Consider the following 26,453-nt stretch of genomic DNA (forward strand, 5'->3'; position numbering starts at 1 on the left):
GTGAGAGCTGCGGAGGCTGGTAACTAAGGTAAATATCGGGTAACCACCTTGTTTACCCTGGTTTCAGCTTACCGCAGGCTGCCAGATGCTCCTGCTCCCTGCTCGCTTCATTTCGTCGCGCTCTCGCTGTCACACACAGCGATCTGTGTGTCACAGCGGGAGAGCGCCTTTGAAGAAAACGAACCAGGCAGGGCTGTGTGTAACGAGCATCGATCTCGCAGCAGGGGCCAGATCGCTGCTCAGTGTCACACACAGCGAGATCGCTAATGAGGTCACTGTTGCGTCACCAAAACTGTGCCGTAGCAGCGATTTTGGTAGCGATCTCGCTATGTGTGAAGCACCCCTAAGACTTGCTGCCTCTGCTGTCATTTTGTCAGTTAATTACAATCCTAGAGGGACAGTGACACATGTTTGCATTGACTCTTGCTTTACAAGATTACCAGGACTGTTTCTGTGTTGCTGAGCTGTGTGGTTTGCCTTACCACTTTTTTTTATCATCAGCCTTATCTGTGAGGCTTCAGCAATCAAGGGTATTCAGGTGGTTTTAAGGCTTTTGTTTGTTTAGGTAGATAATTTGTAAGCTCTTGTGATGCGCCACTTGTATGTTGTGTTTTTGTACATACAAACACACACACACACACACACACACACACACACACACACACACACTACTCCTGCTTTAGGGATTACCAGTTAGTTGGCAACTGTTTAGACAGTCCCTTTGTTAGGTAGTTTGGTGAGAAGGGGGTATAAATTGCCATTATGAGTGGTGCAGCATAGGGTGTAGGCTTTTAGTGTTGTGAATAATTATTATTATTTATTATAGCGCAATTTATTCCATGGCGCTTTACAATTGTAATCGGGTATACGTACAACAATCATTAACAGTACAAAACAGACTGGTATAGGAGGAGAGAGGACCCTTTCCGCGAAGGCTCAGTCTACAGTGAATGTGTGATGGTACGATAGGTGAGGACAGAGCTGGTTGCGCAGTGGTCTACTGGACTGAGTGCTGTTGTAGGTTTGTTGGAAGAGGTGGGTCTTTAGGTTCCTCTTGAATCTTTCCACGGTAGGGGAGAGTCTGATGTGCTGAGGTAGAGTGTTCCAGAGTATGGGGGATGCATGGGAGAAATCTTGTACGCGATTGTGGAAAGAGGAGAAAAGAGAGAAGGAGATCTTGTGAGGATCTGAGGTTGCGTGCAGGTAGGTACCGGGAGACTAGGTCACAGATGTATGGAGGAGACAGTTTGTGCATGGCTTTGTATGTCATGGTTAATGTTTTGAACTGGATTCGTTGGGTGATGGGAAGCCAGTGAAGGGATTGGCAGAGTGGCGAGGCTGGGGAGTAGCGAGTGGAGAGGTGGATTAAGCGGGCCGCAGAGTTTAGGATAGATTGGAGGGGTGCAAGAGTGTTGGAAGGGAGGCCAGAGAGCAGGAGGTTGCAGTAGTCGAGGCGGGAGATGATGAGGGCATGGCATGCACTAATGTTTTTGCCGATTCTTGGTTAAGGAAAGCGCGTATCCGGGAGGTGTTTTTGAGTTGTAATCGGCATGAGTTGAAGAGGGCTTGGATGTGTGGCTTGCAGGATAGAGCAGAGTCGAGGGTCACTCCAAGGCAACGAGCTTGTGAGACTGGGGAGAGTAAGCAACCATCGAGTTTGATGGAAAGGGGAGGAGGAGGAGGCTCTGGCTCTGGCTCTGGCTCTGGCTCTGGCTCTGTTTTTGTCCATGTTAAGTTTTAGGAATCGCGCAGAGAAGGATGAAATAGCAGACAGACATTGTGGAATTTTGGTTAGTAGAGAGGTAATGTCAGGTCCAGAGAGGTAGATCTGTGTGTCATCGGCATAGAGATGATACTGTAAGCCGTGGGACTCTATGAGCTGTCCCAGACCGAAGGTGTAGATGGAGAACAGCAGGGGTCCAAGAACTGAGCCTTGGGGGACACCGACAGGGGGCGAGATGAGAAGGTGGTGTGAGAATGGGAGACGCTGAAAGTTCGGTCGGTTAGGTATGAGGAGATCCAAGATAGGGCTAAGTGTGTGATGCCCAGAGATGAGAGAATCTGTAGTAGGAGGGAATGGTTTACTGTGTCGAAGGCAGAGGACAGGTCCAGGAGGAGGAGGATAGAGTAGTGTCTCTTGGCTTTGGCGGTTAGTAGGTCATTAGTGACTTTAGTAAGGCAGTTTCAGTGGAATGATGCGGTCGGAAGCCAGATTGTAGCTGGTCACAGGGAGCAGGAGGAGAGGTGTGAGGACAGTTCAAGATGGACATGTTGTTCTACTAGTTTTGAGGCATAGGGGAGAATGGATATGGGGCGATAGTTTGACAGAGGATGGGTCAAGGGAGGGCTTTTTGAGGATGGGTGTAATAGAGGCATGTTTAAAGCATGAAGGCAATACACCAGTTATTAGTGATAGGTTGAAGAGATGGCTTAGGGCTGGGATGAGGACTGCGGTGATGTTGGGGATGAGGTGCGATGGGAGCGGGTCCAGTGCACAGGTTGTTGTGATCTTGAGAGTAGAGTGGAAAGATTGTTTTCTGGCATGGTAGAGAAGCTGGATTTGGAGGAAGAAGGCTGATTAGCTATGATGAGGGGCTGTGTTGATTGTGGGCAAAAGCTTGCTCTGATGGCGTCAATCTTCTGCTTGAAGAAAGAGGCAAAGTCTTCAGCTGAGAGAGGAGAGGGAGGTGGTGCTGGAGGATGGAGGAGAGAATTAAGTCTTGAATAGCTGTTTAGGGTTGTGAGAGAGAGGATACGAGTGATGAGAAGTAGGTTTGTTTTGCAGCAGTGAGTGTGGACTTGAAAGTGGTCAGGGACTCTTTATATGCAATGAAGTGCTCAGTGGAATGAGACCTCTTCCATCTGCGCTCAGCAATTCTGGAAGCCCGTATCAGTTCTTTAGTCTGCCTTGTGTGCCACGGTTGCCTGTTGATTGATTGTGCGGGTTTTAGTGTGTGTGAGGGGGGCAGCTGATTCGAGAGCTGCAGAGATTGTAGTGTTTTGCATAAAGTTAACAACAAAGGTCTGAAAACAATATTCACTGTTAATAAAATTCAAAACAACATTTGAGGAACAAAGATTGTCCACAAAAAAAGTGATTTCAATAAGTTTTCTTTCTGAAATAATTCATAAAAATATGCATATCAATGTTAAAATCAATAATAATAATGGTAATGATGCTTCAACATGAGGGACGATATGTAAGCCGAAAATAAATTAATAACTATAAGACGTGCACCAAAGTATATACAAAGCCGTACTGTTTATCAAATTTAGGTTAGATCACATAAAAGTGTATTCCAGATTTTTCATGTAAAAGATAAGTATTCCTCTTAAAACCTTCATGCGTTCAAAAAATAAAAAATTCTTTTAATTGATTTCAATTATGTAAATAAATATTGTCTTATAGTTCTTAATTTATTTTCTGCTTACATATCGTCCCTTATGTTGAAGCATCCTTACCATTATTATTATTGATTTTAACGTTGATATGCATATTTTTATGAATTATTTCAGAAATAAAACTTATTGAAATCACTATTTTTTTGTGGACAATCTTTGTTCCTCAAATGTTTTGTGTTGTATAAAGTTGCAGCAGCATCTGCATCGTGTAGAAATGCAATGTCTATGAGACAGAGAAGGGACTGAGAAAGGGCATGTAAATCAACGTGTTTTATATTTCTGCGAGCGTGTTAAAGTTTGTGGAGGGAGGCTTGTGTACTTGTGGCGCCCTGGACCAGCCAGGGGCCACAGAGAACAACACCAACACACCCTACACTCCCGGTCAGGCACACCGAAGTCAGACTAAAACCCTTGTTGCCTTCCTCCAGGGGCTGATGTCCACACCCAGGGGGTGGGCCAGGCGGTTGGTCCCGCCCACCGAGGAGTTCACAGTCCTAGAGGCGGAAAAAGCAGACAGGGAAGGGAAGGGAAGGGACTAGCTGAGCAGACTAAAGTTGGTCCGGGTGTGTGGCCCGGACGGTTGGCAGACGGTGGTGACCGTCTGAAGGAGTGGCCTATTGGAGCCTACCGTAAAGACCGTGGACGGGCGGTGGCCCGGCGTTACTGGACCGGTACGCAAAGAGAAGCCAGCACCATCTGGCAGGGGCTTACGGACCCGGCAAGGCTAGTAGTCGCCGTGAATTTGCCAAATTCGTTAGCGAAGGGAACCTCCTGGGTTTCCCAGCAGCCAAGTCCCGACAGAAGGCAACAGTGCAACCGAGAGAGGGAAACACAGTCACCGCCAAGGCTAAAGTTCCCAGGGCCAGAGCCTGCGGGCAAAAGGGGCTCCTCCAGCCCATATCCAAGCCGGGGAGCGGGTTACCAGTGGGAACCCATTGGAACTGTTTACAGTACATAGGTGCAGGGAAAGGCAGTCACCACCAACCTGCCAGGATAAAAAACACCGCAGCCATCTGTGGGACCCGTCCATCCAGCCGTGTGTTTTACCGAGAACTGTGTCCTCATCATTGGCTGAGTGAGTACCACCGTGCCGTGCGGCACAGCGCTGCCCCCGCGACCCTGCACCTCGCCAGGCCCCGTAACCTGCCTGCCATCCATCCCTACCCCATCACCGGGCCCCGGGACAACCAACTCCCTACCCACGGAGGGGAGAAATAACAACAAAGCTGCTCCCTCTCACCGCTCCCGTGATCCCTGTCCAGAGCAGCGGTGGAGTCACCAATATCACCACAACCATGGGTCGCGTCATGGACAATAACCAAATCCCCACCATCCAATCCCCATCCCCTTTTCACTCACGGTCACGGGCGAGGAGCGCCGCTCGAGTCCCTGGGATCTGGCCTACCGCTCGAGCCACCACCGAGCAGTGGCAGCCGCGGCCGGACCCGAGCAGTGGGAGAGCGCAGCGTCCTCTCCTCCGCCCGCGACATACTTGGAGAAGAGAGGGAAGAGAATGTGAGTAGGTTGTGGTCATACAGGGGGGAGAGGTGAGTTAGAGAGGTTCGATGGGGAACAGAGGTGAGTGAAGATGAGGTCCAGGGTGTGGCCATCTTTGTGAGTAGCTGCAGAAGACTATTGTGTGAAGCCGAAGGAGGAAGCGAGTGTTAGAATTTTGGAGACAGATGAGTGGGAAGTGTCAATGGGGATATTGAAATCACCCATGATGATGGTGGGGATGTTAACTGCAACAGGCAGTGTGAGTGGCAGGTCGTCAGTTGTTGTGGACGTGGAAACAGCTGCTGGTGTTTGAGCTGTTTCAGACATCGAGAGCTCCACCTTTGGATGAAGGCAACATCATATCTACTCCTGCACTTTTCTCACAGATTGGCTGTACTACCTGCAGTTTAAAATTGCGTACCAGAAATGGACAGATGGTGTACAATGCAGAGGTGGTATAGCAAAATTGTCAGCAGACGAAGCCTCACGTAATATCCCAGACAATAAAAATATGCCCCTAAAACTGGCAGCACTTTTTGCAATTAAAATTGCATATCAAAAATGGACAGGTGGCGTATTATGCATGGGTTGTGTAGGTTGCTTGTCAGCATAGGAACTCTCACGTAATATCCCTGACAATGAAACTAAGCCCCAAGGATTTGCCTGAGCTGAGTTAGACACACTGTGATAAAACCGTGCACAGCGCTGCCACTGACCCTAGCAAAAATGGCTATGAAGTGCTGTAATGTAGCCTTGAAAAGGGCTGAAATTAAAAGTAGTCCCTCATCCCTAAACTGATGTGTAGATTGCACTATATAAGTGTATAGTGCCCACAGCAGTGGGAGTGGGAGCGTTGACTGTCACCTACCCGCAGCATAGAGATAATGTTCAGAGAGATAATGGTGGTGGCGAAGGGGAAAATGGCCGAGTCTTATAGGGCAAGGAGATGTTACATTTTCTTTGAAAAATCCACTTTGCTGTGTGTCTGTGTGTCTGTGTGTCTGTGTGTCTGTGTGTCTGTGTGTCTGTGTGTCTGTGTGTCTGTGTGTCTGTGTGTCTGTGTGTCTGTCTGTCTGTCTGTCTGTGTGTCTGTGTGTCTGTCTGTCTGTGTGTCTGTCTGTCTGTCTGTCTCTGTGATTGGCTGACAGCCTGGCCCGCCGCGCCCTATTGTACGCGTGGTTATGAAAACAAAAAAATTAGCGATTGCCATTCTTTGGATCAGCAGCACTGATCCAAACAAACCTAGTTAGTCACCCCCTGCACACTATACGCTGAATTTTGATTAAATTCTTAACAGTGACTGACACTATTACAGTGAAAAGCCAAATAGTAACTAGCTACGCTTTTGTTGATCAAACTGTTATCGAATGGTAGGGCTACTTTCACTCATCCGGCTTGAGCTCTGCGGCTCAATCCGGCTGTGAAACCTATGCAATGGATGTGGTGAAAACACCGCATCCTTTGCATAAGTTTTTCCTTTGCGGCCCGTCCGGTTTTTGCCGCTTGCGGCATGCTACTGAGCATGCGCAGTGGCAAAAAACGCATGCGGTGGCCGGATGCGGTTATTGCCGCATCGTGCCTCATTCGGCCGCCATAGGCATGCATGCATTGAAAAATGCGCCGCATCGGCCGAATGCGGCTGTCGCTATGCGTTTTTTTTTTTTTCCGCACGAAAAAACGTGCCAGGCAACGTTCCATCCGGCCGCCGCATCGGCTAAATCTGCCGCATGTGGCAAAAACCTGACGGAACGCAAGGCCATGCGGCCCAATGCGGCACTAATTAAAGTCTATGCAGGAAAATCGCAACCGGCAGCAAAAAAAAAACGGTTGCGATTTTCCTGCAAAGTGCCGGATTGTGCTGCATAGCAAAAACTGGACGTGTGAAAGCAGCCTAACTCGAACAGGTCAACTTGAAGCAAATTGTTCGAGTTCGTCACCGCCCAAAACCACTCGCATTTTGAAATTGGCGAATGGTTCTAATCGAACATCACTCAACTCTATTTAGAATGGAAAAGATTTTGCTCTTTTTGTTGAATGGAGCCATGCAATAAAACCTTTTGTTGGTCGCCATTTATCAGACACAGACAGCTGGCTCTCTTCTGTGAATGACTTGAGGCAGTATAAGAGTGAGAGCCACTAAATTCTCTTAAAGTGGTGGTTCCTTTTCATCACTGCACTGACTACATTATTACATTGATAAAAGTGATCTATGTCAAATACCTTGTGTTGCCAACAGTGCCTATGAGCAGTGCTATTGCGTTCTGCTCACTCATCACTTGACCCCTGTCAGTGCAAAGTATGGGGTGTCTGTTCTGGCAAAGGAGAAGCTATGTGGGGGGACACTAATCTCCTTAAGGAGACTTTGCAAGGCAGTAGCTGCCACGCACATCTGAGAAATAATCTGATATTAAATTTAAAAGAACTGCAATGAAAATTATGAGTCTTTTTATTTGTACATAGCTGTCAACAAAGCACTGTTCAAAATTAACTTTTTAGATTCATTTTCATAAATTTATTTGCATAAATTTTAATTTTTTTTATATATTCATTTCACATGTCTCTGTAATGCAATTGATCATTGTAAAATGCATGTTATGTAACCTTGAAAAACTACATTTAACAGAGGCTTTTGACTCTGAAATCCTACATACTATGTAGATAATACATAGACGCTAGCTTTTGCATCCGTCGTCGTCGCCGCCAGAAAAAAAATTCTGGTTATCGCTTCTCGGCCTTTTGGCTAAGATCAAGTGTAGTATCTGTTCTTATCAGTTTAATATCTGATACGTCCCCTATCTGGGGACCATATATTAAATGGATTTTTAGAACAGGGAGATGGAAAAAGAGCTTGCTCTGTCCACTCCACGCATTGACCTGGTATTGCAGTACCTCCAGGAACGGTGCACCCCTTCTTAACCCAGTTTCCAAAAGCAGAACTCAATTCACCTGATTCATATTAGCCCGATTTAATGAATTGGAAGAAAGCATACGTCTTCATATGCACCTCAATTTGGCCCATTCACTTTTCACACTTCCTCCTTTTGTTTTTTATCTTTCACACTTTTGACTTTCTTTATTCATCCAAATAGCAAACTCATCACCACTCAACCTGACCAACTCGGCTATGTCCCCGTGCTGCAGTTCTCTGTCTTATCTAGATCATTTGCAATTGAATGGAATAGATCCCTTTTGGACAAAGTGGATTCACCTGCTGCTGCAGTGACCACAGGTGTGATAACATCTAGAATTGGCATCTGGTGCGATCTCTCCGCTTCCACTCCAAAGAAAGTTACCTGTTTATTCCTATCATGCATTGGTTTTTGGGGTTTTCTTTGAGTAATGATGATCTCTTTAGTAGTCTGTTGGCGCCCTCTCCTGGAGGAATAGTTTGCTTGCTCTTGGACATTCTAAAAGAGAGGTCATGATAGACATTGAGCTTCTGAGCTCAATTGGGGACAGTCATGGGTGATGAATGTTTGCAACCTACTGCGAAGCCTCATACCGCAATATAAGGAACGTCAAATACTAAGAAAGGGCGGCCCATGAAAGAATTACTACTTTCAATAAGTACACTTAAACGGCTAATTGGGAATAGAAAAACTGTAAAAAGCCCTCTGAGAAAGCCCCCCTCTAACCTTTGATAGTAAGCTTTTCTGTAGTCTGCCTGTTGATGTATTTTCCGTTTGAACTGTGCACAACATGAAGAGACGGAACACTGGCGGCTTGTCACAATGCCCCCCGATGACATCACAATAGCGCTGCTGCCTAGAAAACAAGCTGCGCAGAAGAAGTTGTTCTTTGGGTGGGAGGGTGGGCTAGTGGAAGGAGGGGGCAATCTCTTTTTTTCCCGGGTGGTAGGGGGATGACAGGAGAAGGGAAGCGGGTGGTGAGAAAGGTACAGAGGGCAGGGTTTGGGGGCTGGGAAGGAAAGGGAAAAGATTAGGGTTTGGGGATGATGAAAGGGCTTTCTACGGGTAAGGATGGCAAAGGGTAGCAGTGACGGAAAGTCAGGCAACCTGTCCTGTCCGTCTTTTTGTATCGTGAATTGGAAAGACTGCAAGGGGGAGGGGAGTTGCTTGCGCCCTAAAGGAGGAGTTATTCAGATTCATTGCAGTGGGCGGCGGCTGCAAAACGCACCATTCTTCTTGTTTTGGCTCTGCAAAGCAGCCTTTTCAAGGGTTGGCTTGGGTGACAAAATGTCTTGTGTAGGCGTGGGTTTGTCTCCCTCTCGCTCTCTCTCCCTAAGATGTGTCCGGCATAGGCCAGGGTGCCACTCGAGGCCCAAACCAATTCTGGTTATCGCTTCTCGGCCTTTTGGCTAAGATCAAGTGTAGTGTTGTTTGAAGAGGTGGTTTAAGCTCCAGGCCACCTTAGTACAATGATACAATGCACACTGGAAGGTTGCGCTTGCTAGTACTCTGGGTGGATAGTATATTCATCTAGAGGAAAACATGGCCCTACCAGGATCGAGGCTATTAGACTGAGTAAGGGTGGGGGGCTATGGTACAACGTGCCCCAGGACTGACGACCCTGGAGTGAGTCTGAGCTTGCTGGCTTGGGACCCCGGCAAGCCTTGGGCTCTGTAGCACACCGTACCTTGCCTTTTCATACTTTTTGAGCATATTACCCTATCCCGGCCTTCTGGCTAGGAAGGGAAATTTTTACAATCCCGGTCGGAGGTCTGGTCAGCTTTGGGCTGAGAAACTAACACCCGGTTGGAGGTCTGGGTCAGCTTCGGCTGAGAAACCAACACCCGGTTGGAGGTCCGGTTAGCCTTGGGCTGAGAAACCAACACCGGTTGACGGTCCGGGCAGTTTCGGCTGCGAAACCAACAACTAGTAGCTCTCTACTCCACTTGGGTAAGATGCCTGGGTGGACGCTGGGAGCAACGACAAGGCTCAACCAGGCTTCGGCTTGGGGGAGCACCGAAGATCCCTGACCCTTGCTGTGGCCTTCTGGCTCGGAGGGACGGGGTTGATTTTTGGGGACCCTCTCCTCACGGTGGGGTCCACACGAATCCTAGCCTTTGCACTGTTTTTGGTGTGACTTCGGTCATGCATTTTTTGTGGTGCTTTGGAAAGCTTCATTAAATCAAAAAATCTGTTCTTATCAGTTTAATATCTGATACGTCCCCTATCTGGGGACCATATATTAAATGGATTTTTAGAACAGGGAGATGGAAAAAGAGCTTGCTCTGTCCACTCCACGCATTGACCTGGTATTGCAGTACCTCCAGGAACGGTGCACCCCTTCTTAACCCAGTTTCCAAAAGCAGAACTCAATTCACCTGATTCATATTAGCCCGATTTAATGAATTGGAAGAAAGCATACGTCTTCATATGCACCTCAATTTGGCCCATTCACTTTTCACACTTCCTCCTTTTGTTTTTTATCTTTCACACTTTTGACTTTCTTTATTCATCCAAATAGCAAACTCATCACCACTCAACCTGACCAACTCGGCTATGTCCCCGTGCTGCAGTTCTCTGTCTTATCTAGATCATTTGCAATTGAATGGAATAGATCCCTTTTGGACAAAGTGGATTCACCTGCTGCTGCAGTGACCACAGGTGTGATAACATCTAGAATTGGCATCTGGTGCGATCTCTCCGCTTCCACTCCAAAGAAAGTTACCTGTTTATTCCTATCATGCATTGGTTTTTGGGGTTTTCTTTGAGTAATGATGATCTCTTTAGTAGTCTGTTGGCGCCCTCTCCTGGAGGAATAGTTTGCTTGCTCTTGGACATTCTAAAAGAGAGGTCATGATAGACATTGAGCTTCTGAGCTCAATTGGGGACAGTCATGGGTGATGAATGTTTGCAACCTACTGCGAAGCCTCATACCGCAATATAAGGAACGTCAAATACTAAGAAAGGGCGGCCCATGAAAGAATTACTACTTTCAATAAGTACACTTAAACGGCTAATTGGGAATAGAAAAACTGTAAAAAGCCCTCTGAGAAAGCCCCCCTCTAACCTTTGATAGTAAGCTTTTCTGTAGTCTGCCTGTTGATGTATTTTCCGTTTGAACTGTGCACAACATGAAGAGACGGAACACTGGCGGCTTGTCACAATGCCCCCCGATGACATCACAATAGCGCTGCTGCCTAGAAAACAAGCTGCGCAGAAGAAGTTGTTCTTTGGGTGGGAGGGTGGGCTAGTGGAAGGAGGGGGCAATCTCTTTTTTTCCCGGGTGGTAGGGGGATGACAGGAGAAGGGAAGCGGGTGGTGAGAAAGGTACAGAGGGCAGGGTTTGGGGGCTGGGAAGGAAAGGGAAAAGATTAGGGTTTGGGGATGATGAAAGGGCTTTCTACGGGTAAGGATGGCAAAGGGTAGCAGTGACGGAAAGTCAGGCAACCTGTCCTGTCCGTCTTTTTGTATCGTGAATTGGAAAGACTGCAAGGGGGAGGGGAGTTGCTTGCGCCCTAAAGGAGGAGTTATTCAGATTCATTGCAGTGGGCGGCGGCTGCAAAACGCACCATTCTTCTTGTTTTGGCTCTGCAAAGCAGCCTTTTCAAGGGTTGGCTTGGGTGACAAAATGTCTTGTGTAGGCGTGGGTTTGTCTCCCTCTCGCTCTCTCTCCCTAAGATGTGTCCGGCATAGGCCAGGGTGCCACTCGAGGCCCAAACCAATTCTGGTTATCGCTTCTCGGCCTTTTGGCTAAGATCAAGTGTAGTATCTGTTCTTATCAGTTTAATATCTGATACGTCCCCTATCTGGGGACCATATATTAAATGGATTTTTAGAACAGGGAGATGGAAAAAGAGCTTGCTCTGTCCACTCCACGCATTGACCTGGTATTGCAGTACCTCCAGGAACGGTGCACCCCTTCTTAACCCAGTTTCCAAAAGCAGAACTCAATTCACCTGATTCATATTAGCCCGATTTAATGAATTGGAAGAAAGCATACGTCTTCATATGCACCTCAATTTGGCCCATTCACTTTTCACACTTCCTCCTTTTGTTTTTTATCTTTCACACTTTTGACTTTCTTTATTCATCCAAATAGCAAACTCATCACCACTCAACCTGACCAACTCGGCTATGTCCCCGTGCTGCAGTTCTCTGTCTTATCTAGATCATTTGCAATTGAATGGAATAGATCCCTTTTGGACAAAGTGGATTCACCTGCTGCTGCAGTGACCACAGGTGTGATAACATCTAGAATTGGCATCTGGTGCGATCTCTCCGCTTCCACTCCAAAGAAAGTTACCTGTTTATTCCTATCATGCATTGGTTTTTGGGGTTTTCTTTGAGTAATGATGATCTCTTTAGTAGTCTGTTGGCGCCCTCTCCTGGAGGAATAGTTTGCTTGCTCTTGGACATTCTAAAAGAGAGGTCATGATAGACATTGAGCTTCTGAGCTCAATTGGGGACAGTCATGGGTGATGAATGTTTGCAACCTACTGCGAAGCCTCATACCGCAATATAAGGAACGTCAAATACTAAGAAAGGGCGGCCCATGAAAGAATTACTACTTTCAATAAGTACACTTAAACGGCTAATTGGGAATAGAAAAACTGTAAAAAGCCCTCTGAGAAAGCCCCCCTCTAACCTTTGATAGTAAGCTTTTCTGTAGTCTGCCTGTTGATGTATTTTCCGTTTGAACTGTGCACAACATGAAGAGACGGAACACTGGCGGCTTGTCACAATGCCCCCCGATGACATCACAATAGCGCTGCTGCCTAGAAAACAAGCTGCGCAGAAGAAGTTGTTCTTTGGGTGGGAGGGTGGGCTAGTGGAAGGAGGGGGCAATCTCTTTTTTTCCCGGGTGGTAGGGGGATGACAGGAGAAGGGAAGCGGGTGGTGAGAAAGGTACAGAGGGCAGGGTTTGGGGGCTGGGAAGGAAAGGGAAAAGATTAGGGTTTGGGGATGATGAAAGGGCTTTCTACGGGTAAGGATGGCAAAGGGTAGCAGTGACGGAAAGTCAGGCAACCTGTCCTGTCCGTCTTTTTGTATCGTGAATTGGAAAGACTGCAAGGGGGAGGGGAGTTGCTTGCGCCCTAAAGGAGGAGTTATTCAGATTCATTGCAGTGGGCGGCGGCTGCAAAACGCACCATTCTTCTTGTTTTGGCTCTGCAAAGCAGCCTTTTCAAGGGTTGGCTTGGGTGACAAAATGTCTTGTGTAGGCGTGGGTTTGTCTCCCTCTCGCTCTCTCTCCCTAAGATGTGTCCGGCATAGGCCAGGGTGCCACTCGAGGCCCAAACCAATTCTGGTTATCGCTTCTCGGCCTTTTGGCTAAGATCAAGTGTAGTATCTGTTCTTATCAGTTTAATATCTGATACGTCCCCTATCTGGGGACCATATATTAAATGGATTTTTAGAACAGGGAGATGGAAAAAGAGCTTGCTCTGTCCACTCCACGCATTGACCTGGTATTGCAGTACCTCCAGGAACGGTGCACCCCTTCTTAACCCAGTTTCCAAAAGCAGAACTCAATTCACCTGATTCATATTAGCCCGATTTAATGAATTGGAAGAAAGCATACGTCTTCATATGCACCTCAATTTGGCCCATTCACTTTTCACACTTCCTCCTTTTGTTTTTTATCTTTCACACTTTTGACTTTCTTTATTCATCCAAATAGCAAACTCATCACCACTCAACCTGACCAACTCGGCTATGTCCCCGTGCTGCAGTTCTCTGTCTTATCTAGATCATTTGCAATTGAATGGAATAGATCCCTTTTGGACAAAGTGGATTCACCTGCTGCTGCAGTGACCACAGGTGTGATAACATCTAGAATTGGCATCTGGTGCGATCTCTCCGCTTCCACTCCAAAGAAAGTTACCTGTTTATTCCTATCATGCATTGGTTTTTGGGGTTTTCTTTGAGTAATGATGATCTCTTTAGTAGTCTGTTGGCGCCCTCTCCTGGAGGAATAGTTTGCTTGCTCTTGGACATTCTAAAAGAGAGGTCATGATAGACATTGAGCTTCTGAGCTCAATTGGGGACAGTCATGGGTGATGAATGTTTGCAACCTACTGCGAAGCCTCATACCGCAATATAAGGAACGTCAAATACTAAGAAAGGGCGGCCCATGAAAGAATTACTACTTTCAATAAGTACACTTAAACGGCTAATTGGGAATAGAAAAACTGTAAAAAGCCCTCTGAGAAAGCCCCCCTCTAACCTTTGATAGTAAGCTTTTCTGTAGTCTGCCTGTTGATGTATTTTCCGTTTGAACTGTGCACAACATGAAGAGACGGAACACTGGCGGCTTGTCACAATGCCCCCCGATGACATCACAATAGCGCTGCTGCCTAGAAAACAAGCTGCGCAGAAGAAGTTGTTCTTTGGGTGGGAGGGTGGGCTAGTGGAAGGAGGGGGCAATCTCTTTTTTTCCCGGGTGGTAGGGGGATGACAGGAGAAGGGAAGCGGGTGGTGAGAAAGGTACAGAGGGCAGGGTTTGGGGGCTGGGAAGGAAAGGGAAAAGATTAGGGTTTGGGGATGATGAAAGGGCTTTCTACGGGTAAGGATGGCAAAGGGTAGCAGTGACGGAAAGTCAGGCAACCTGTCCTGTCCGTCTTTTTGTATCGTGAATTGGAAAGACTGCAAGGGGGAGGGGAGTTGCTTGCGCCCTAAAGGAGGAGTTATTCAGATTCATTGCAGTGGGCGGCGGCTGCAAAACGCACCATTCTTCTTGTTTTGGCTCTGCAAAGCAGCCTTTTCAAGGGTTGGCTTGGGTGACAAAATGTCTTGTGTAGGCGTGGGTTTGTCTCCCTCTCGCTCTCTCTCCCTAAGATGTGTCCGGCATAGGCCAGGGTGCCACTCGAGGCCCAAACCAATTCTGGTTATCGCTTCTCGGCCTTTTGGCTAAGATCAAGTGTAGTATCTGTTCTTATCAGTTTAATATCTGATACGTCCCCTATCTGGGGACCATATATTAAATGGATTTTTAGAACAGGGAGATGGAAAAAGAGCTTGCTCTGTCCACTCCACGCATTGACCTGGTATTGCAGTACCTCCAGGAACGGTGCACCCCTTCTTAACCCAGTTTCCAAAAGCAGAACTCAATTCACCTGATTCATATTAGCCCGATTTAATGAATTGGAAGAAAGCATACGTCTTCATATGCACCTCAATTTGGCCCATTCACTTTTCACACTTCCTCCTTTTGTTTTTTATCTTTCACACTTTTGACTTTCTTTATTCATCCAAATAGCAAACTCATCACCACTCAACCTGACCAACTCGGCTATGTCCCCGTGCTGCAGTTCTCTGTCTTATCTAGATCATTTGCAATTGAATGGAATAGATCCCTTTTGGACAAAGTGGATTCACCTGCTGCTGCAGTGACCACAGGTGTGATAACATCTAGAATTGGCATCTGGTGCGATCTCTCCGCTTCCACTCCAAAGAAAGTTACCTGTTTATTCCTATCATGCATTGGTTTTTGGGGTTTTCTTTGAGTAATGATGATCTCTTTAGTAGTCTGTTGGCGCCCTCTCCTGGAGGAATAGTTTGCTTGCTCTTGGACATTCTAAAAGAGAGGTCATGATAGACATTGAGCTTCTGAGCTCAATTGGGGACAGTCATGGGTGATGAATGTTTGCAACCTACTGCGAAGCCTCATACCGCAATATAAGGAACGTCAAATACTAAGAAAGGGCGGCCCATGAAAGAATTACTACTTTCAATAAGTACACTTAAACGGCTAATTGGGAATAGAAAAACTGTAAAAAGCCCTCTGAGAAAGCCCCCCTCTAACCTTTGATAGTAAGCTTTTCTGTAGTCTGCCTGTTGATGTATTTTCCGTTTGAACTGTGCACAACATGAAGAGACGGAACACTGGCGGCTTGTCACAATGCCCCCCGATGACATCACAATAGCGCTGCTGCCTAGAAAACAAGCTGCGCAGAAGAAGTTGTTCTTTGGGTGGGAGGGTGGGCTAGTGGAAGGAGGGGGCAATCTCTTTTTTTCCCGGGTGGTAGGGGGATGACAGGAGAAGGGAAGCGGGTGGTGAGAAAGGTACAGAGGGCAGGGTTTGGGGGCTGGGAAGGAAAGGGAAAAGATTAGGGTTTGGGGATGATGAAAGGGCTTTCTACGGGTAAGGATGGCAAAGGGTAGCAGTGACGGAAAGTCAGGCAACCTGTCCTGTCCGTCTTTTTGTATCGTGAATTGGAAAGACTGCAAGGGGGAGGGGAGTTGCTTGCGCCCTAAAGGAGGAGTTATTCAGATTCATTGCAGTGGGCGGCGGCTGCAAAACGCACCATTCTTCTTGTTTTGGCTCTGCAAAGCAGCCTTTTCAAGGGTTGGCTTGGGTGACAAAATGTCTTGTGTAGGCGTGGGTTTGTCTCCCTCTCGCTCTCTCTCCCTAAGATGTGTCCGGCATAGGCCAGGGTGCCACTCGAGGCCCAAACCAATTCTGGTTATCGCTTCTCGGCCTTTTGGCTAAGATCAAGTGTAGTATCTGTTCTTATCAGTTTAATATCTGATACGTCCCCTATCTGGGGACCATATATTAAATGGATTTTTAGAACAGGGAGATGGAAAAAGAGCTTGCTCTGTCCACTCCACGCATTGACCTGGTATTGCAGTACCTCCAGGAACGGTGCACCCCTTCTTAACCCAGTTTCCAAAAGCAGAACTCAATTCACCTGATTCATATTAGCCCGATTTAATGAATTGGAAGAAAGCATACGTCTTCATATGCACCTCAATTTGGCCCATTCACTTTTCACACTTCCTCCTTTTGTTTTTTATCTTTCACACTTTTGACTTTCTTTATTCATCCAAATAGCAAACTCATCACCACTCAACCTGACCAACTCGGCTATGTCCCCGTGCTGCAGTTCTCTGTCTTATCTAGATCATTTGCAATTGAATGGAATAGATCCCTTTTGGACAAAGTGGATTCACCTGCTGCTGCAGTGACCACAGGTGTGATAACATCTAGAATTGGCATCTGGTGCGATCTCTCCGCTTCCACTCCAAAGAAAGTTACCTGTTTATTCCTATCATGCATTGGTTTTTGGGGTTTTCTTTGAGTAATGATGATCTCTTTAGTAGTCTGTTGGCGCCCTCTCCTGGAGGAATAGTTTGCTTGCTCTTGGACATTCTAAAAGAGAGGTCATGATAGACATTGAGCTTCTGAGCTCAATTGGGGACAGTCATGGGTGATGAATGTTTGCAACCTACTGCGAAGCCTCATACCGCAATATAAGGAACGTCAAATACTAAGAAAGGGCGGCCCATGAAAGAATTACTACTTTCAATAAGTACACTTAAACGGCTAATTGGGAATAGAAAAACTGTAAAAAGCCCTCTGAGAAAGCCCCCCTCTAACCTTTGATAGTAAGCTTTTCTGTAGTCTGCCTGTTGATGTATTTTCCGTTTGAACTGTGCACAACATGAAGAGACGGAACACTGGCGGCTTGTCACAATGCCCCCCGATGACATCACAATAGCGCTGCTGCCTAGAAAACAAGCTGCGCAGAAGAAGTTGTTCTTTGGGTGGGAGGGTGGGCTAGTGGAAGGAGGGGGCAATCTCTTTTTTTCCCGGGTGGTAGGGGGATGACAGGAGAAGGGAAGCGGGTGGTGAGAAAGGTACAGAGGGCAGGGTTTGGGGGCTGGGAAGGAAAGGGAAAAGATTAGGGTTTGGGGATGATGAAAGGGCTTTCTACGGGTAAGGATGGCAAAGGGTAGCAGTGACGGAAAGTCAGGCAACCTGTCCTGTCCGTCTTTTTGTATCGTGAATTGGAAAGACTGCAAGGGGGAGGGGAGTTGCTTGCGCCCTAAAGGAGGAGTTATTCAGATTCATTGCAGTGGGCGGCGGCTGCAAAACGCACCATTCTTCTTGTTTTGGCTCTGCAAAGCAGCCTTTTCAAGGGTTGGCTTGGGTGACAAAATGTCTTGTGTAGGCGTGGGTTTGTCTCCCTCTCGCTCTCTCTCCCTAAGATGTGTCCGGCATAGGCCAGGGTGCCACTCGAGGCCCAAACCAATTCTGGTTATCGCTTCTCGGCCTTTTGGCTAAGATCAAGTGTAGTATCTGTTCTTATCAGTTTAATATCTGATACGTCCCCTATCTGGGGACCATATATTAAATGGATTTTTAGAACAGGGAGATGGAAAAAGAGCTTGCTCTGTCCACTCCACGCATTGACCTGGTATTGCAGTACCTCCAGGAACGGTGCACCCCTTCTTAACCCAGTTTCCAAAAGCAGAACTCAATTCACCTGATTCATATTAGCCCGATTTAATGAATTGGAAGAAAGCATACGTCTTCATATGCACCTCAATTTGGCCCATTCACTTTTCACACTTCCTCCTTTTGTTTTTTATCTTTCACACTTTTGACTTTCTTTATTCATCCAAATAGCAAACTCATCACCACTCAACCTGACCAACTCGGCTATGTCCCCGTGCTGCAGTTCTCTGTCTTATCTAGATCATTTGCAATTGAATGGAATAGATCCCTTTTGGACAAAGTGGATTCACCTGCTGCTGCAGTGACCACAGGTGTGATAACATCTAGAATTGGCATCTGGTGCGATCTCTCCGCTTCCACTCCAAAGAAAGTTACCTGTTTATTCCTATCATGCATTGGTTTTTGGGGTTTTCTTTGAGTAATGATGATCTCTTTAGTAGTCTGTTGGCGCCCTCTCCTGGAGGAATAGTTTGCTTGCTCTTGGACATTCTAAAAGAGAGGTCATGATAGACATTGAGCTTCTGAGCTCAATTGGGGACAGTCATGGGTGATGAATGTTTGCAACCTACTGCGAAGCCTCATACCGCAATATAAGGAACGTCAAATACTAAGAAAGGGCGGCCCATGAAAGAATTACTACTTTCAATAAGTACACTTAAACGGCTAATTGGGAATAGAAAAACTGTAAAAAGCCCTCTGAGAAAGCCCCCCTCTAACCTTTGATAGTAAGCTTTTCTGTAGTCTGCCTGTTGATGTATTTTCCGTTTGAACTGTGCACAACATGAAGAGACGGAACACTGGCGGCTTGTCACAATGCCCCCCGATGACATCACAATAGCGCTGCTGCCTAGAAAACAAGCTGCGCAGAAGAAGTTGTTCTTTGGGTGGGAGGGTGGGCTAGTGGAAGGAGGGGGCAATCTCTTTTTTTCCCGGGTGGTAGGGGGATGACAGGAGAAGGGAAGCGGGTGGTGAGAAAGGTACAGAGGGCAGGGTTTGGGGGCTGGGAAGGAAAGGGAAAAGATTAGGGTTTGGGGATGATGAAAGGGCTTTCTACGGGTAAGGATGGCAAAGGGTAGCAGTGACGGAAAGTCAGGCAACCTGTCCTGTCCGTCTTTTTGTATCGTGAATTGGAAAGACTGCAAGGGGGAGGGGAGTTGCTTGCGCCCTAAAGGAGGAGTTATTCAGATTCATTGCAGTGGGCGGCGGCTGCAAAACGCACCATTCTTCTTGTTTTGGCTCTGCAAAGCAGCCTTTTCAAGGGTTGGCTTGGGTGACAAAATGTCTTGTGTAGGCGTGGGTTTGTCTCCCTCTCGCTCTCTCTCCCTAAGATGTGTCCGGCATAGGCCAGGGTGCCACTCGAGGCCCAAACCAATTCTGGTTATCGCTTCTCGGCCTTTTGGCTAAGATCAAGTGTAGTATCTGTTCTTATCAGTTTAATATCTGATACGTCCCCTATCTGGGGACCATATATTAAATGGATTTTTAGAACAGGGAGATGGAAAAAGAGCTTGCTCTGTCCACTCCACGCATTGACCTGGTATTGCAGTACCTCCAGGAACGGTGCACCCCTTCTTAACCCAGTTTCCAAAAGCAGAACTCAATTCACCTGATTCATATTAGCCCGATTTAATGAATTGGAAGAAAGCATACGTCTTCATATGCACCTCAATTTGGCCCATTCACTTTTCACACTTCCTCCTTTTGTTTTTTATCTTTCACACTTTTGACTTTCTTTATTCATCCAAATAGCAAACTCATCACCACTCAACCTGACCAACTCGGCTATGTCCCCGTGCTGCAGTTCTCTGTCTTATCTAGATCATTTGCAATTGAATGGAATAGATCCCTTTTGGACAAAGTGGATTCACCTGCTGCTGCAGTGACCACAGGTGTGATAACATCTAGAATTGGCATCTGGTGCGATCTCTCCGCTTCCACTCCAAAGAAAGTTACCTGTTTATTCCTATCATGCATTGGTTTTTGGGGTTTTCTTTGAGTAATGATGATCTCTTTAGTAGTCTGTTGGCGCCCTCTCCTGGAGGAATAGTTTGCTTGCTCTTGGACATTCTAAAAGAGAGGTCATGATAGACATTGAGCTTCTGAGCTCAATTGGGGACAGTCATGGGTGATGAATGTTTGCAACCTACTGCGAAGCCTCATACCGCAATATAAGGAACGTCAAATACTAAGAAAGGGCGGCCCATGAAAGAATTACTACTTTCAATAAGTACACTTAAACGGCTAATTGGGAATAGAAAAACTGTAAAAAGCCCTCTGAGAAAGCCCCCCTCTAACCTTTGATAGTAAGCTTTTCTGTAGTCTGCCTGTTGATGTATTTTCCGTTTGAACTGTGCACAACATGAAGAGACGGAACACTGGCGGCTTGTCACAATGCCCCCCGATGACATCACAATAGCGCTGCTGCCTAGAAAACAAGCTGCGCAGAAGAAGTTGTTCTTTGGGTGGGAGGGTGGGCTAGTGGAAGGAGGGGGCAATCTCTTTTTTTCCCGGGTGGTAGGGGGATGACAGGAGAAGGGAAGCGGGTGGTGAGAAAGGTACAGAGGGCAGGGTTTGGGGGCTGGGAAGGAAAGGGAAAAGATTAGGGTTTGGGGATGATGAAAGGGCTTTCTACGGGTAAGGATGGCAAAGGGTAGCAGTGACGGAAAGTCAGGCAACCTGTCCTGTCCGTCTTTTTGTATCGTGAATTGGAAAGACTGCAAGGGGGAGGGGAGTTGCTTGCGCCCTAAAGGAGGAGTTATTCAGATTCATTGCAGTGGGCGGCGGCTGCAAAACGCACCATTCTTCTTGTTTTGGCTCTGCAAAGCAGCCTTTTCAAGGGTTGGCTTGGGTGACAAAATGTCTTGTGTAGGCGTGGGTTTGTCTCCCTCTCGCTCTCTCTCCCTAAGATGTGTCCGGCATAGGCCAGGGTGCCACTCGAGGCCCAAACCAATTCTGGTTATCGCTTCTCGGCCTTTTGGCTAAGATCAAGTGTAGTATCTGTTCTTATCAGTTTAATATCTGATACGTCCCCTATCTGGGGACCATATATTAAATGGATTTTTAGAACAGGGAGATGGAAAAAGAGCTTGCTCTGTCCACTCCACGCATTGACCTGGTATTGCAGTACCTCCAGGAACGGTGCACCCCTTCTTAACCCAGTTTCCAAAAGCAGAACTCAATTCACCTGATTCATATTAGCCCGATTTAATGAATTGGAAGAAAGCATACGTCTTCATATGCACCTCAATTTGGCCCATTCACTTTTCACACTTCCTCCTTTTGTTTTTTATCTTTCACACTTTTGACTTTCTTTATTCATCCAAATAGCAAACTCATCACCACTCAACCTGACCAACTCGGCTATGTCCCCGTGCTGCAGTTCTCTGTCTTATCTAGATCATTTGCAATTGAATGGAATAGATCCCTTTTGGACAAAGTGGATTCACCTGCTGCTGCAGTGACCACAGGTGTGATAACATCTAGAATTGGCATCTGGTGCGATCTCTCCGCTTCCACTCCAAAGAAAGTTACCTGTTTATTCCTATCATGCATTGGTTTTTGGGGTTTTCTTTGAGTAATGATGATCTCTTTAGTAGTCTGTTGGCGCCCTCTCCTGGAGGAATAGTTTGCTTGCTCTTGGACATTCTAAAAGAGAGGTCATGATAGACATTGAGCTTCTGAGCTCAATTGGGGACAGTCATGGGTGATGAATGTTTGCAACCTACTGCGAAGCCTCATACCGCAATATAAGGAACGTCAAATACTAAGAAAGGGCGGCCCATGAAAGAATTACTACTTTCAATAAGTACACTTAAACGGCTAATTGGGAATAGAAAAACTGTAAAAAGCCCTCTGAGAAAGCCCCCCTCTAACCTTTGATAGTAAGCTTTTCTGTAGTCTGCCTGTTGATGTATTTTCCGTTTGAACTGTGCACAACATGAAGAGACGGAACACTGGCGGCTTGTCACAATGCCCCCCGATGACATCACAATAGCGCTGCTGCCTAGAAAACAAGCTGCGCAGAAGAAGTTGTTCTTTGGGTGGGAGGGTGGGCTAGTGGAAGGAGGGGGCAATCTCTTTTTTTCCCGGGTGGTAGGGGGATGACAGGAGAAGGGAAGCGGGTGGTGAGAAAGGTACAGAGGGCAGGGTTTGGGGGCTGGGAAGGAAAGGGAAAAGATTAGGGTTTGGGGATGATGAAAGGGCTTTCTACGGGTAAGGATGGCAAAGGGTAGCAGTGACGGAAAGTCAGGCAACCTGTCCTGTCCGTCTTTTTGTATCGTGAATTGGAAAGACTGCAAGGGGGAGGGGAGTTGCTTGCGCCCTAAAGGAGGAGTTATTCAGATTCATTGCAGTGGGCGGCGGCTGCAAAACGCACCATTCTTCTTGTTTTGGCTCTGCAAAGCAGCCTTTTCAAGGGTTGGCTTGGGTGACAAAATGTCTTGTGTAGGCGTGGGTTTGTCTCCCTCTCGCTCTCTCTCCCTAAGATGTGTCCGGCATAGGCCAGGGTGCCACTCGAGGCCCAAACCAATTCTGGTTATCGCTTCTCGGCCTTTTGGCTAAGATCAAGTGTAGTATCTGTTCTTATCAGTTTAATATCTGATACGTCCCCTATCTGGGGACCATATATTAAATGGATTTTTAGAACAGGGAGATGGAAAAAGAGCTTGCTCTGTCCACTCCACGCATTGACCTGGTATTGCAGTACCTCCAGGAACGGTGCACCCCTTCTTAACCCAGTTTCCAAAAGCAGAACTCAATTCACCTGATTCATATTAGCCCGATTTAATGAATTGGAAGAAAGCATACGTCTTCATATGCACCTCAATTTGGCCCATTCACTTTTCACACTTCCTCCTTTTGTTTTTTATCTTTCACACTTTTGACTTTCTTTATTCATCCAAATAGCAAACTCATCACCACTCAACCTGACCAACTCGGCTATGTCCCCGTGCTGCAGTTCTCTGTCTTATCTAGATCATTTGCAATTGAATGGAATAGATCCCTTTTGGACAAAGTGGATTCACCTGCTGCTGCAGTGACCACAGGTGTGATAACATCTAGAATTGGCATCTGGTGCGATCTCTCCGCTTCCACTCCAAAGAAAGTTACCTGTTTATTCCTATCATGCATTGGTTTTTGGGGTTTTCTTTGAGTAATGATGATCTCTTTAGTAGTCTGTTGGCGCCCTCTCCTGGAGGAATAGTTTGCTTGCTCTTGGACATTCTAAAAGAGAGGTCATGATAGACATTGAGCTTCTGAGCTCAATTGGGGACAGTCATGGGTGATGAATGTTTGCAACCTACTGCGAAGCCTCATACCGCAATATAAGGAACGTCAAATACTAAGAAAGGGCGGCCCATGAAAGAATTACTACTTTCAATAAGTACACTTAAACGGCTAATTGGGAATAGAAAAACTGTAAAAAGCCCTCTGAGAAAGCCCCCCTCTAACCTTTGATAGTAAGCTTTTCTGTAGTCTGCCTGTTGATGTATTTTCCGTTTGAACTGTGCACAACATGAAGAGACGGAACACTGGCGGCTTGTCACAATGCCCCCCGATGACATCACAATAGCGCTGCTGCCTAGAAAACAAGCTGCGCAGAAGAAGTTGTTCTTTGGGTGGGAGGGTGGGCTAGTGGAAGGAGGGGGCAATCTCTTTTTTTCCCGGGTGGTAGGGGGATGACAGGAGAAGGGAAGCGGGTGGTGAGAAAGGTACAGAGGGCAGGGTTTGGGGGCTGGGAAGGAAAGGGAAAAGATTAGGGTTTGGGGATGATGAAAGGGCTTTCTACGGGTAAGGATGGCAAAGGGTAGCAGTGACGGAAAGTCAGGCAACCTGTCCTGTCCGTCTTTTTGTATCGTGAATTGGAAAGACTGCAAGGGGGAGGGGAGTTGCTTGCGCCCTAAAGGAGGAGTTATTCAGATTCATTGCAGTGGGCGGCGGCTGCAAAACGCACCATTCTTCTTGTTTTGGCTCTGCAAAGCAGCCTTTTCAAGGGTTGGCTTGGGTGACAAAATGTCTTGTGTAGGCGTGGGTTTGTCTCCCTCTCGCTCTCTCTCCCTAAGATGTGTCCGGCATAGGCCAGGGTGCCACTCGAGGCCCAAACCAATTCTGGTTATCGCTTCTCGGCCTTTTGGCTAAGATCAAGTGTAGTATCTGTTCTTATCAGTTTAATATCTGATACGTCCCCTATCTGGGGACCATATATTAAATGGATTTTTAGAACAGGGAGATGGAAAAAGAGCTTGCTCTGTCCACTCCACGCATTGACCTGGTATTGCAGTACCTCCAGGAACGGTGCACCCCTTCTTAACCCAGTTTCCAAAAGCAGAACTCAATTCACCTGATTCATATTAGCCCGATTTAATGAATTGGAAGAAAGCATACGTCTTCATATGCACCTCAATTTGGCCCATTCACTTTTCACACTTCCTCCTTTTGTTTTTTATCTTTCACACTTTTGACTTTCTTTATTCATCCAAATAGCAAACTCATCACCACTCAACCTGACCAACTCGGCTATGTCCCCGTGCTGCAGTTCTCTGTCTTATCTAGATCATTTGCAATTGAATGGAATAGATCCCTTTTGGACAAAGTGGATTCACCTGCTGCTGCAGTGACCACAGGTGTGATAACATCTAGAATTGGCATCTGGTGCGATCTCTCCGCTTCCACTCCAAAGAAAGTTACCTGTTTATTCCTATCATGCATTGGTTTTTGGGGTTTTCTTTGAGTAATGATGATCTCTTTAGTAGTCTGTTGGCGCCCTCTCCTGGAGGAATAGTTTGCTTGCTCTTGGACATTCTAAAAGAGAGGTCATGATAGACATTGAGCTTCTGAGCTCAATTGGGGACAGTCATGGGTGATGAATGTTTGCAACCTACTGCGAAGCCTCATACCGCAATATAAGGAACGTCAAATACTAAGAAAGGGCGGCCCATGAAAGAATTACTACTTTCAATAAGTACACTTAAACGGCTAATTGGGAATAGAAAAACTGTAAAAAGCCCTCTGAGAAAGCCCCCCTCTAACCTTTGATAGTAAGCTTTTCTGTAGTCTGCCTGTTGATGTATTTTCCGTTTGAACTGTGCACAACATGAAGAGACGGAACACTGGCGGCTTGTCACAATGCCCCCCGATGACATCACAATAGCGCTGCTGCCTAGAAAACAAGCTGCGCAGAAGAAGTTGTTCTTTGGGTGGGAGGGTGGGCTAGTGGAAGGAGGGGGCAATCTCTTTTTTTCCCGGGTGGTAGGGGGATGACAGGAGAAGGGAAGCGGGTGGTGAGAAAGGTACAGAGGGCAGGGTTTGGGGGCTGGGAAGGAAAGGGAAAAGATTAGGGTTTGGGGATGATGAAAGGGCTTTCTACGGGTAAGGATGGCAAAGGGTAGCAGTGACGGAAAGTCAGGCAACCTGTCCTGTCCGTCTTTTTGTATCGTGAATTGGAAAGACTGCAAGGGGGAGGGGAGTTGCTTGCGCCCTAAAGGAGGAGTTATTCAGATTCATTGCAGTGGGCGGCGGCTGCAAAACGCACCATTCTTCTTGTTTTGGCTCTGCAAAGCAGCCTTTTCAAGGGTTGGCTTGGGTGACAAAATGTCTTGTGTAGGCGTGGGTTTGTCTCCCTCTCGCTCTCTCTCCCTAAGATGTGTCCGGCATAGGCCAGGGTGCCACTCGAGGCCCAAACCAATTCTGGTTATCGCTTCTCGGCCTTTTGGCTAAGATCAAGTGTAGTATCTGTGAGGCTCGGCAGATGCAATGCACACTGGAAGGTTGCGCTTGCTAGTACTCTTAATGTATAGTATATTCATCTAGAGGAAAACATGGCCCTACCAGGATCGAGGCTATTAGACTGAGTAAGTGTGGGGGCTATGGTGCAATGTGCCCCAGGACTGACGACCCTGGAGTGAGTCTGAGCTTGCTGGCTTGGGACCCCGGCGAGCCTTGGGCTCTGTAGCACACCGTACCTTGCCCTTTCATACTTTCTGAGCATATTGCTCTATCCCGGCCTTCTGGCTAGGAAGGAAAATTTTTATAATCATGGTCGGAGGTCCGTTCAGCTTTGGGCTGAGAAACCAACACCCGGTTGGAGGTCCGGGTCAGCTTCGGCTGAGAAACCAACACCCGGTTGGAGGTCTGGGTCAGCTTCGGCTGAGAAACCAACACCCGGTTGGAGGTCCGGGTCAGCTTCGGCTGAGAAACCAACACCCGGTTGGAGGTCCGGTTAGCCTTGGGCTGAGAAACCAACACCGGTTGACGGTCCGGGCAGTTTCGGCTGCGAAACCAACAACTAGTAGCTCTCTACTCCACTTGGGTAAGATGCCTGGGTGGACGCTGGGAGCAACGACAAGGCTCAACCAGGCTTCGGCTTGGGGGAGCACCGAAGATCCCTGACCCTTGCTGTGGCCTTC

General features: G+C 47.0%; 11 non-coding genes and 1 pseudogene across 11 annotated transcripts; all 12 read left to right on the top strand.

Moving 5' to 3' along the window:
* The first annotated feature begins 7,619 nt into the window (after nucleotides 1-7,619).
* LOC142313516 (U2 spliceosomal RNA) lies at nucleotides 7,620-7,810 on the top strand. The gene has a single exon (XR_012754512.1). It is a non-coding gene; the product is annotated as a U2 spliceosomal RNA (small nuclear RNA).
* A 2,147-nt stretch (nucleotides 7,811-9,957) lies between these two features.
* LOC142313379 (U2 spliceosomal RNA) lies at nucleotides 9,958-10,151 on the top strand. The gene has a single exon (XR_012754425.1). It is a non-coding gene; the product is annotated as a U2 spliceosomal RNA (small nuclear RNA).
* A 1,387-nt stretch (nucleotides 10,152-11,538) lies between these two features.
* Nucleotides 11,539-11,729, top strand: LOC142313528 (U2 spliceosomal RNA). Its single transcript, XR_012754523.1, has one exon. It is a non-coding gene; the product is annotated as a U2 spliceosomal RNA (small nuclear RNA).
* A 1,387-nt stretch (nucleotides 11,730-13,116) lies between these two features.
* On the top strand, nucleotides 13,117-13,307 carry LOC142313540 (U2 spliceosomal RNA). Its single transcript, XR_012754534.1, has one exon. It is a non-coding gene; the product is annotated as a U2 spliceosomal RNA (small nuclear RNA).
* A 1,387-nt stretch (nucleotides 13,308-14,694) lies between these two features.
* On the top strand, nucleotides 14,695-14,885 carry LOC142313551 (U2 spliceosomal RNA). Its single transcript, XR_012754545.1, has one exon. It is a non-coding gene; the product is annotated as a U2 spliceosomal RNA (small nuclear RNA).
* A 1,387-nt stretch (nucleotides 14,886-16,272) lies between these two features.
* LOC142313562 (U2 spliceosomal RNA) lies at nucleotides 16,273-16,463 on the top strand. The gene has a single exon (XR_012754556.1). It is a non-coding gene; the product is annotated as a U2 spliceosomal RNA (small nuclear RNA).
* Nucleotides 16,464-17,850: 1,387 nt separating this feature from the next.
* Nucleotides 17,851-18,041, top strand: LOC142313573 (U2 spliceosomal RNA). The gene has a single exon (XR_012754566.1). It is a non-coding gene; the product is annotated as a U2 spliceosomal RNA (small nuclear RNA).
* A 1,387-nt stretch (nucleotides 18,042-19,428) lies between these two features.
* LOC142313584 (U2 spliceosomal RNA) lies at nucleotides 19,429-19,619 on the top strand. The gene has a single exon (XR_012754571.1). It is a non-coding gene; the product is annotated as a U2 spliceosomal RNA (small nuclear RNA).
* A 1,387-nt stretch (nucleotides 19,620-21,006) lies between these two features.
* LOC142313595 (U2 spliceosomal RNA) lies at nucleotides 21,007-21,197 on the top strand. Its single transcript, XR_012754582.1, has one exon. It is a non-coding gene; the product is annotated as a U2 spliceosomal RNA (small nuclear RNA).
* A 1,387-nt stretch (nucleotides 21,198-22,584) lies between these two features.
* Nucleotides 22,585-22,775, top strand: LOC142313607 (U2 spliceosomal RNA). Its single transcript, XR_012754594.1, has one exon. It is a non-coding gene; the product is annotated as a U2 spliceosomal RNA (small nuclear RNA).
* A 1,387-nt stretch (nucleotides 22,776-24,162) lies between these two features.
* Nucleotides 24,163-24,353, top strand: LOC142313615 (U2 spliceosomal RNA). The gene has a single exon (XR_012754601.1). It is a non-coding gene; the product is annotated as a U2 spliceosomal RNA (small nuclear RNA).
* Nucleotides 24,354-25,740: 1,387 nt separating this feature from the next.
* Nucleotides 25,741-25,867, top strand: LOC142313467 (U2 spliceosomal RNA; annotated as a pseudogene).
* The last annotated feature ends 586 nt before the right edge of the window (nucleotides 25,868-26,453 follow it).

This window comes from Anomaloglossus baeobatrachus, chromosome 5 (genome assembly GCF_048569485.1).
Source record: "Anomaloglossus baeobatrachus isolate aAnoBae1 chromosome 5, aAnoBae1.hap1, whole genome shotgun sequence".
Lineage (NCBI taxonomy): Eukaryota > Metazoa > Chordata > Amphibia > Anura > Aromobatidae > Anomaloglossus > Anomaloglossus baeobatrachus.